This window comes from Manacus vitellinus, unplaced genomic scaffold, assembly GCF_001715985.3.
Source record: "Manacus vitellinus isolate BGI_N305 unplaced genomic scaffold, ASM171598v3 scaffold_18_pilon, whole genome shotgun sequence".
NCBI classification, from domain to species: Eukaryota; Metazoa; Chordata; class Aves; order Passeriformes; family Pipridae; genus Manacus; species Manacus vitellinus.
This window is the reverse complement of record NW_021939324.1, coordinates 11,171,285-11,182,706: the sequence shown is the minus strand read 5'-3', so window position 1 is coordinate 11,182,706 and position 11,422 is coordinate 11,171,285. Positions and strand designations below refer to the sequence as shown.

The 11,422-nt window shown below is 36.6% G+C and overlaps 1 protein-coding gene across 1 annotated transcript in view; it reads left to right on the top strand.

Annotated features, from left to right (window-relative positions):
- The first annotated feature begins 1,112 nt into the window (after positions 1 to 1,112).
- The window catches only part of LHFPL2 (LHFPL tetraspan subfamily member 2), a 78,868-nt gene continuing 68,558 nt past the window's right edge, over positions 1,113 to 11,422 (top strand). The window contains exon 1 of the mRNA XM_008924713.3: positions 1,113 to 1,172. The gene's annotated coding sequence lies outside the window, so the exon portion shown is untranslated. The remainder of the gene's footprint in view (positions 1,173 to 11,422) is intronic.

The following is an 11,422-nucleotide window of genomic DNA, read 5'->3' as shown; positions in this document are numbered from 1 at the left end:
TTGGTTGTGAAGGTGACTTTCTGTCCTTGCTGCAAGGTGGTTCAAACCACCCCACCTCTCCTGGCCAGAGAGGCTGGAGCTGGCAGGTCCACCAGCATGTGGCCACCTTCTCTGGTCCTGCTGAAGCTATGCCACTGCACAGCTGGGAGTTCAGCCCTCTTTGTGCGATGGGAAAAGGGAGGTTGGCCCTGGCTTCATTATTTGCACTTAAGGAGAATGTGGAGATCTCACCTCTGGAACAGAGGCTGTTCTTATGGCCTAAAACACTGAACAGTGGCAGACCTCTCTTTGGATCTCATCTTGATTTAAACTTTGCTTTTTGTATTTGTGTTGAGGAAGGGGTTGTGAGACAGGAAATTGCTGCTGACCTAGTATCACTAATTTAACCTGCTATGTGTGTCCCTGAAAGGGTATGCATTAGATGCAAGTATTCTGTTTTTAAACCATTTTTACTTTGCTAGCCTAGTTTTCCAGGGCAAAGTGTAGTTTTGAAATCACTATGGTAGTTAGTTGTGATTGATTTTGGTGGCTGCAGTATAGTTTATGTGTCTGTGAATTTAGGAAGAAAGAAAATGAAAATATTTAGTGTGAGGTCCAACATCATAACACATAAAATTAACTATATGCACATCAGAATATCTCAGATGCATTTTCATGGTTAGGTGTGTGAATAGAGCTTCTGTTTACTCACATAGATGAGGGTCTGGCAAACGTAAATCCTTAACTTTTTTTGGGGTAATACTAAGAAATAACAAAGGTGCATTTATCAGAAAAACCCTTCCTTAAAATTCAAGCAGGAAACAAATGGAAATCCCATTGACATTGTATCGAACCAGGAAAATACTCTTAATTTGCAGATACTGTTTTTACTAAATACAGGAATTTCTTTGTTTTGTAAAAGTGTGTAGAAGTACAGAATTTAAAAGCTGTTTGGGGCAATGTAAGCATATTACTTATCCAAAACACTTCAAGGAAGGAAGTGTGTACTTCATGCTTTTCCTTAGGAATTAATGTTTTGCTTTTAAGTAGTAGTAATTTATGCAACCTATATTTACAATAAACAATACAGACTATAAGGTACTAAATGTTTTTTTTTTGTTTTTCCTCTTAAGGAGAGTCTTTCATCTCTTTACTGCACATAGGCTCAGAGACCTTCTACATGAAAAACACTAGTAGGAATTTCATGTTTTCTTACACTTAGGGAATAGCATTAAATATCAGTTCATAGTCTTTATAACTTACATTAATGATGGCATAAAAGTCATACTTACCTGCTGCATAAAGAAGCTGCAAGATGCCCTCAAAGCTTTTTTGTTTGTTTTGTAGGAATATTAAAAATTTATTTTGGCCTCATAGTTGCCTGCACAACTTCCCTGTGCAAATCTCAAAGTTGTTTTCTTTTTTGGCTGAAAGCATTAAGCGTAATTATCATCTTGTGTGGAGTTTTATAACACGGACTTCTGTTTTATAATCTAGTGCAAAACATTCCATTTGTTTTATACAGACATTCGCAAAATGGGGAATTAAAGAGAAATATTGTTGCTTCTCTTTACCTTTATGAATAATTAAAGCATATTCTCCCACCTCCACTGTATTTTTCCTTCCCATTCTATTCTTTTAAAAAATAATTTTCTAAATACTAACTTAGGTCATTTCCACTTCAGATAATCTGTACCACAAATTGAAAAAATATTAGTCCAAAGTTAATGTTTAAAAGACATTTTGAAAACGGTTATCCTTCATATAGAGAGAAAAATGGGAGCTGCATCCCTATCAGGCTAAGACAAGATTCCCAAAGAAATGGAGGTTTTCCACGAAGCTGAAAGGAAAAAAAAATGAATTTTTGTCTGCAGCCAGACTGTTAGTGTGGAGGTGAGGAATTGTTTGGTCACAGGCTCTTTAGTACTGCAGCTCAGATTTCACCTGTCTAAAAGGCATTTTTGCCTTCATATCCAACCACTTCATTCCTATCAAGAAGCTCTTTGGCTTATCCATATAGTGTTGGATCACTGTTCAGGTCTGAAGTTGCAGAATAGCTTCCAGGTTCGTCTTCAAACAGCACCAGTTGGGCTGTTTGTTGTTTTCGCTCTTCAGCAGTTTTTTGTCTAGGCAATTTAGTTCTTTGAATGTGAGCAGACACTAAACAAAACACTAAAAAAGTTCTCAATAAGCAGGACTTTGCCTTTCAGCCAGATTGTTATGCTGGAATAAAGTCTTTGACCAAAAAAGGCAGACCAGACTAATAGGTTTCCCTGATTAGGCTTTTAAAACTGCATATTAGTATTTTTGGAGCTTGATTGTAGTGTGATCACAGAATCATTATCTATTATTTAGAAAGAAAATAATGTTGATGATTAGAGAAAATGAAGTAGGATTTAATTAATCTTTGATTCTAGTCATTAAAAAATGCTGTTTCAGGAGCAAGGTGCTTTTGATTGACTCTGTGGGAAGCCGTTGTATTAGGCACAAAGATTTGAGAGCCAAGCTTAATGACATTATATGCTGTCATCTCATCCAAACCTGCTTGTCTTTCATTAAAAGCAAAGTGTTTAGGCTGTAGGAATTAAAAAAACCAAAACCACCACCACCACCACAGAACCCATCTTTTATAGACATATAGTCTTTTAGAAGAACATGCTTTACAGGTAACTATACATGTACTATATGTAAACTGATATACGAGATATTAGTTCATGTTAATATCCGAGAGGAATATTACCCCTAGAAATTAACAGTATGTAATATTAGTTTCCATGACTCTCTTTTTTAGTTCATTTGGACTTTGAGTTAAGAATAATCTTTCATCAATGTATTTATGAGTATTCTCTCTCTAAAATCAATTCAGCATGTGAAGTGTTTTTAACAGGAATATCATAGGATCATAGGATGGTTTGGGTTGGAAAGATCCTTTAAAGATCATCTATTTCCAACCACCCTGCCTTGGCCAGGGACACCTTTCACTAGACTAGGTTGCTCAAAGTCCCATCCAACCTGGAATGGGGCATCCATGACTTCTCTGGGCAACATGTCCTAATGCCTCACCACCGTCCCAGTAAAGAATTTCTTCCTTACATCTAATCTGAACTTCTCCTCTTTTAGTTTAAAACTGTACCCCTTGTCTTATCACTATGTGCCTATGTAAAAAGTCACTCTCCTTTTTTATAAGGCCCTTGTAAGTTCTGAACGACTGCAAATATACAGTACTCAGAAGACAAAAAAAGGACAGGTACTGTTAATTGACTGAATTTTTTAAAGCAGCATTTTCTCTAGATGACTTATAGTTTTGGAAGCTGGAACACTGTACCTGGGTGCACAATCCTGAATGGCCATAGCTGAATGAATGCTGTTCCAGACAATGCAAAAAAGTTGCAGAAACTTTAGTGTTTATTGTAACTTATTGGTATCCTTTCTGGCCACTCGGTGATTGTGAAGTAGACTATCCTGCCTGTGACTTGTAAAGACACATATTTTAGTGATAGTGGAAAGTATCTTCCTCTTACATACAGCTCGTGTTTCTGATGTTCATCCTTAGTATCCATCTTCCAGCAGAGGCCGCAAAGATGACAAGGGATCTGGAGCATCTCTCTTAGGAGGAGAGACTGCAGGAGCTGGGCCTGTTTAGTCAAGAGAACAGAAGACTGAGAGGGGATCTCATCAGTGCATATAAATATCTCAAGGGTGGGTGCCAAGAGGATGCTGCCAGACCCTTTTCAGTGGTGCCCAGTGACAGGACAAGGAGCAATGGCCATAAACTAAAACACAAGTTCCACCTCAACATGTCCTTCACACTGAGGGTGGCAGAGCACTGGAACAGGCTGCCCGGGGACATGTGGAGTCTCCCTCACTGGAGACATTCAAAACTAACCTGGATTAGTTCCTGTGTCACCTGCTCCAGGTAACCCTGCCTTGGCAGGAGGGTTGGACTAGATGATCTTCTAGAGGTTCCTTTCAATCCTAACAATTCTGTTATTCTGTGATTTTTGTGAATCCATCATTATATGTAAACTAAGGGGTTTGTCATACGATGAATTTATTTTCTGATATGCTTCTGGGTTACTCCCTATAACAACCTGCTTCTTGCTTATGTCAATATTTTTGATGAATAAAAGACTGAAATTTGTAAGTCCCAACTCTCTGAGATGTGTTTTTGACCTTGATTAATAATTTGGAAGATGAAAATGGATTTTAGGATCTTAACAGTGAGTGCCCTGGCAATTAAAAGCATGTCTAAGATTTTTTTTAACTTGATGTTATTTAAGACTGTATAGATGAAGAGCAGTTCTATCTGATTTCTAGTGACCAAAAAAAAAAAAAAAGAAAAAACATTAAAGAAATGCCTTTATCTAATCTTTACTCTTCTATTGCTTCTTTTCATCTTTGAAAGCTATCTTTTTCTTTAAATAACTGGAAGAAAACCCCAAGTAAACTTCTGATCTGTTTCAGAAAGGCTTGGATAAGGCTTTTTAGTATAAGTAAATTCCTTGTTTTGCACACTTGGACGCTTGGCGGATGAATGTTTTGAGTTTCAAAGTAACTGAAGATGCCATTTTGCACAAGCAAGCAATTTTTCAAAGACTGAGTACCAGCAAGCACAAAATAGTCCATTCTCAAAAAGAAAAATTTAGAATAACTAGTCTTGCTGTTGCTTAGTTTGCTTGTTGGTATAATAAAAGTGGAGGTGTTAAGCATTTGACAAATTCCTCAGTACATGTGATAGTATACTCTCCTTCTGTGTTTAGTACCTGTCATGTTGTTTAGTTATGAGAGGGGGAATCAGTTCAGCTTTGCACATCAATGCTCCTTTGATCCAAATTCTCCTTTGTTTTTTCTTCCTTGTTATCCAAGGTATTGATATACAGTAAAATTAAGTTACCAACCACTGTTCTCCCTCGTGTAAAGTAAAAATAAACTCTTTTTCCTTGGTTCCCATTTTATTTCTCTAATTTGCTCTCTATTGCTTTGTGTTCATTCTTCCTTATTTCATAGGATACATTAAATACCTGCTGTGATTTTCTTAAGAAGGTATGAAGGCACTCTAATAGGAATTTCTTTTCTGTCTCAATTTGGTGGCTGCCATGTTGTGATGCTGTTCCTCCCTCCCCCACTGATGGAAACATGAGTGGATTAATCTAGCCCCAAATTGCTGTATGGAAACCCTTTGCTCTTAAGTCAAAAAAGTCAGTGCAAGTCTGTGAATCGTTTTATGAAAATACTGGATCAAGTTTCAAGCTTCGAGTCCCTGCTGATACATTAAATTCTTCATGGTATTGGCAGGGAAGAAGCAGGGGACCTTTCTTTAGCTAGATAAATAAGAGAAGTGTCAACTCCAGATGCCTTGAGGGAGAGACTCCAGACAAGCTTTTAGTACAATTACAGAAGGACAAAGTGGAAGAGACCCATGGGACTCCTGTGTGTATTGAATGTCATTTAGCTTTTTAGTACAACAGAGAAAAGCTCTATAGCAGTGTTTAAAGTAGATATGTTTGTAGTCTTTTGTGTATAAATATAAGTATATGGCACTTTTTAAAAAATATATATACATATATGTGTATATGTATGCTGTGGTGTTGTAGGAAATGGTATTGGCAGAGGGTACTAAAGCTAAAAAAAAAATAGAAGTACCTTTCTTTCAATGCCCACAGCACATGGAAGAAAAGTCAAGACCCTTCCTTAGGACTTTCCTAACATTTGAAGTAAGTGGACTCATGTGGGACTGGTGCACAGCTCAGCAGCATGGATGCTTAGTTTCAGTGCTGTCCAGGCATCAGCAGGGTTGTATGTGCAGGAGGGAATTTTGTTTGTTCACCTAATTTTCTCTACAATTAATGATTTGTCTTATCTTCCCTTCCCTCAGGTATTCTTTACATAAAAACATATAAAATAACAGAATAAAATTCAAAGTCATTATTATTTCCAGTTTGTGGATGGGTATGGTAATTATATCTGCATAACCTTCCTACTTTCTTTGTAAAAAAAGGATATTTGTTGTATTTTAATTTTTAGCCGACCCATACTGCTTATCCTTTTAATATTTCAGTGACTTGAATTCAGATTTGTTAAGACCATTTCTTTCAAAGCACAGTGCTGTCTGATCACATACTCTGCATTATAAATCTTCCCTTTTTGATATTCTTTAAGTTACATAATGGAGTTGGAAATCCATTATTATCATATGCAGTGTATCCTCTCTGTGCCTTCTTATTTATGGAATTGGTTATACTATGCATTTTAAATGGAAGCCTTTATTAAGTAATGTCAGCAATTTTGCTGAGCAGAATACTTTTGGAACACTGTCCTTTTCTGTAGAGGTCAGACTTTTCTTTTCTTATCTGAATAGTTTCTTCTTACATAAACTATAAGCATTCTGTTATTTGGAATTTATTTCTTCTGCACCTTTTCTCCATTTTCATTCTAGGAAGTTTCTCTGGTTCTCATTCACGTTCTTCATCTGTTTCATCCAGGGCGACGCAGTGTTTCAGCGCTGGCCACATGGTACTACCTGGGTTTGACCTGGTTTCCACTGTTGCCCGTATCAAGGGATTGTGTATGTGTGCATATGCGTGTGTGTAACAGAACTGGACATACTGTAAATATTTATTTACATATAAAGTGTTTTGGTTTGGTGTGTGGTGTTTGAAAACACCTCTTTCAGTGTGAGATAATCACATGTCACAGGTGTCTGCCATTTTAAGAAAAACACCAAGTATTGGAAAGTTTGCAGTGCCAAATGCACTTGGCAGTAGTATTTGGTTTCTTTGACTGAGGCATCAGTTTGGTGTGACTGAACTGAAATTTTGGGCTTTCTTTGAGGCATCCTCATGTATGACTAATAGTTACTTTAATCCCAGAATTAATTGAAATAAAGTTTGTAAAAACAGTGTATTTTATCTACCCTGAGCCCTCCCTGTGAATTTTTCTCAGTCAGTGTAGATAATGTCATTCTTTCACTTCTTATGTGTGGAGGTCAAACGAAGGTCCAAGCCAATGTTATAGGGCCATAAATAAAACAGTTAACCAGAACTACCTGGTAATAGCCAGTGGCCTAAAATACAGAGCAAATTTGCACTGATGTTTTCATAGTTTCCACTGCTCTGCATCTAAAGGGTCAAAGGAGGCATTGTTTCATTTAAGGCTGTTTGTGGATTGTTTCTTCATTAATTTGTCCCATTATTTCTTGAGCAAATGTGGAATTTAGCATCCACAGCAAACTGTGGCAGATTTCCTGAACGTAACTGCATCTTGTGTGGCAAAAGTGTTTTTTAGAGCTTAACATATCCCAATATGCTTTGTTGCTGCCTGCACTTGCATTAGCAAATACAGTGAAGAATTACTATCTAGTCTTCCTTTCTGTGCTTATCAGCATTTTATAGAGATCAGAAGAAAATACATCCTTAACACTTAAATCTGCAATCCATTCAAAAGATGCTGTCATAACTGTTATAGCCTGGAACATTCTGTCACAAGCTCCATGACAAAACTATATTTTCTGTGTTGTAGTTCTGTGGGATGTTACGACTTCTGCATAACTTTTAAAAGTTACCTGACAGGCCATAAAATGGATTTTTGTTCTCTGAGCAAACTACTTGGACATGAAATGATGACCTTTAGGAAGAAAATCTGGGTATTGCTTTGCCTTTAGAGTTATAGTCTATGACTTCTTAAGCATTTATTAATCATTTCCATCTGTGAGAGCATCTTATTTTTTTATCTTACTTAGAAAAGAAACAAAAACATTCAGCAAATAAGCTTCTTAGACTCATGGTGTTTTCCCCTAGCACTTTGGGATACTATTACACATGCTTGCGATTATCTACTCTGCAAACAATTGTCAGGAAACTTCAGCTGTTTTCCAAGTCCCACAGAAGAACAGATGTGGAATTAAATTTCAAACAATGTACTGTTAATCACGTACATGTGGACACAAAATGAACTCAGTGAGAACTGATTGGATGCTTTGTTAGCTGAGCATAGAGTGGAGAATTTGCACTTTTCTTAGTCTTCATTATCTGAACAGTCCTTGAAAACAGTACTAATATATGGAAAGGATAAGGGTCTGGTTCAGATATTTAACTCCTTCTAGAGAGCCAAAACCACGGGGGACCACCTGAATGGAACTGAATTATATTATGTATATGAATACAAGTAATTGTATATGTATGTATAATTTTGTTTTATTTGAGAGCACTTTTGATGCTGTAAAGGATATTGAGGAATAAAGTAGCTGCATATCATCAGTGTGCTTTCAAAAACAATTATTTAAACCAGCCAGCTTTGCCTGCAAGAGATTTAAAGTCCATGTTCAATTGCTGGAAAACCATAAGAAAGTAATTATGTCAGAAAACCTACTCATGCTGTGTTCTAAACCTCAGCCTTCCCTGGAAAAATCACTTAAAAAGACAGTCCATACAATTTTGAAAAGCTGTTTTGGGGGGAGAATGGATTAGTATTTAGGGACTCTGGAACTTAGAGCTTCAACTTTACATAATAATTATTCTGAATGAGTGCATTTAGACAGTCATTGAGACTTAAGGAATTGTTGGATTCTTGTTCTTGGAAATCTTTTTTTTCATTGGTAAGGAAACTTATGGAAAAAGGGTTCTTGATACTTGTTCTGAGTGTGATTGCCCTCACTGAAGTATGTATAGGTCTTGAAAAATAGTGCCTACTAGTAGGAATCTGCATTTCCTGCTGCTGCAGAATTGAAACTGTTGTTAAAATATGTAGCTTATATACATGTGATTATTTTCAGTTATTTGATCCCATGTAGCCTGGAAATAATTTGCCTTCCTGAACCTACAAAATAAAAAAGGAGGGGGGGTGAAAAGAGAATATAATGAATTTACGGCTTCTTAAATTCGATGAACTTGATTAAGCAGACAAGATTATGTCTTGTTTCAGGGTTTATAGTAGTTCCTTGGAATTTTTTAAACCCCTTTAGAAGTCTTAAAATTAGCCCTATCGTATTATATTGAAAGCTGTAAACTTGGCCGCCTGTGGTTTTTGGCTTGAAAATAACACAGTTGCCCCACAAGCTTGAAATAGGGTATGAGGACATTAGTAGTGATGCATTTTCCTGCCTCCCAGGTTCTCCATCTAACTGCCTCACTGGCTGTTCCTTGACTTCTCACCTTGCACGTTCATTGTTATGTTTATTCTGGTAGTAAGCAAATGGCCAAAGCCAATTAAAATGTTAATTCCTACTAAAATAGCAAATACAGTGTTTTGAAAGATGGAGAGAACAGAAGGAACTTTCAGAAATCTTTATATGTTCCAGAGACATGTTGTCTCTTAGCTTGACTTCTGGAGAGATCTGTGAAGGTTATATCAGAGTTTATGTATTCTTTAAAAAAAAATCTTTCATATGGATTTCCTGGGGCTGTTTTGCTTGTGCTCTGTGAAGTGACCAATTTCTTCCTTTTCTTTGTTTTTGGGGAGGTCTGCTTGACCTTAGTTTTTCATGTTTTCTTTCAAAATAACTTTCTTTCATGGATATTACTTTGTTTATGTGCTTTGCCAAAGAAAAAAAGAGATAATAACATTCAAAATAAACATCTTTATACCCCCATGTCTTGTTTTTTAGCCTTCGTCTAGAATGACATAAGTGGCTAAGTATTTCATGTTCTTTAAAACATGACTGTGAATGTAAATGATATGGACATTGTGTGCTCTACCAAGACTTAATAAGTGCAGTTATCTTCTGCCCTTAATAATCAAAAGCATGGGATACAGACAGTAGTTCTGTATGGTGCTAGTTAAGAAGAAACTATTTTTTGATGTTTAATACTTTGAGAGTATTTTAAATGGGCTTAGAATGCGTGTTTTGATTTAAACAATGGGGTTTGGGATGGCTTTAAGCTGTTTAATATGTACTTTCTAAGGGGTGATTGGAAGGTATGCTAATATACTTTAATGTATAGATCTTTGGATGAGAAGGCCTTTGTAAGGGAGTTCATTCCCTTGTTATTGCAGGCAGTCAGGTTGTGTGCAACTTGTTTCATCACGTCATGAGCCTTTAACTTGAAATTAGAAAGCTTTTTTTACCTCTGCTTTTGTTCTCGAAAGGCTGTTGCAGACTCTTGCTCTTTCATATGGTTTAGAAACCCTCTCTTAAGCTGCATCTTAAGTGTGTTGACAGTCAGATCACTGTTATTTTGTTCTTGCTGCAGTGTTGACTTTCAATTTAAATATCTCTTCTCGCTAATTAGCTGCCTACAGTAATGGTAGGAAATAATTACACTTCATTTTTTGTCAGCATTTTGTTAGGCTAAAGAAGACAAGACCTTATATCTTTTCTTAGCTCTCTTCCCTCGATCGGTACCATATTCCTTTCATGTTCTTAATCCGGTTTGGATGTCCTACTCTTCCCATCACTTATGGATTATAAGAATTCTTTACAGTGTTCAAAGTAAAACCCCCTGCAGTCTTCAGTAACTGGTAAGACTATCCTTCGGGTTGATGATAACTGATATAATCCAAGATTATACTGCCATTCATCACCTCCGTGTCATGTTAGAGGTATTGCCCAACAGGCTCAAGGTAAGTTGTGAGATACTTCTGAAGGTTTTCCTCTTCTCAAAACAATATAAACATATTAAACAACCATTCTTTAGGAATTCAATCTACCAGTAAACTTTAAAACTGACTTTGGTGAAGAATACCACCTACACTGTAAGTATGGTGTCTGGGTTTTTTTTTTTTTTATTTCTAATGAATTGTTTTAATTTCGAAAGTTATTGTTTAATGAGAAAGAATTTGGTAGGAAACACAGGGGGTTTTTTTAAAGTTATAGAACAAGCCCAAGTTAAGCGAACTCATCCCTATCACCATCTCAGTTTCTCAACTGCAGACATAAGGAAAGCAAAGAATCTTCCTTCACTCCTACAGTTGTTGATAAAAGTTAAAGAAGACATCAAAAAGGTTTTGCAGCAGACTTAAAAGTTTGGGTGAGGCAAACACCCTCTCATGAGTTTCAGAAAATAATCTCAAAACTGATATGAACGGTCTTGTACAACCTACTTTTGGGAATGTGAAGGTTAGTGAGTGGTAGAAGCAGGAAGCTTAAGAATCCATATTCAGGGGAAATATTTCTGACTAAAAATTACATTCAGTTACTTGGAGTTAGAATTACTCAGGTTGGAAGAGACAACTGAAGGAAACAGTCATTTTTACCCTCAACTGAGGAAGAGGAATAAAAAAATTTGCGTACTCTTCTCTGCCTTGCACCAGCCATTCCTATTTGAACTGAATCCTTCATGGATTATTCTGTAAGCCCATTTTTTTGAGCCTGAAGTTGACCTATGACACTCCAGCCTTGCAAGTACCTTTATACAGGAAATGGTAAAGGTGACAATCAATATGTCTTTTTAAAGAATTAATATAATCTTGAAAGGGAGAGGAGAAGCAGAAACTGACTGCTCTTTTT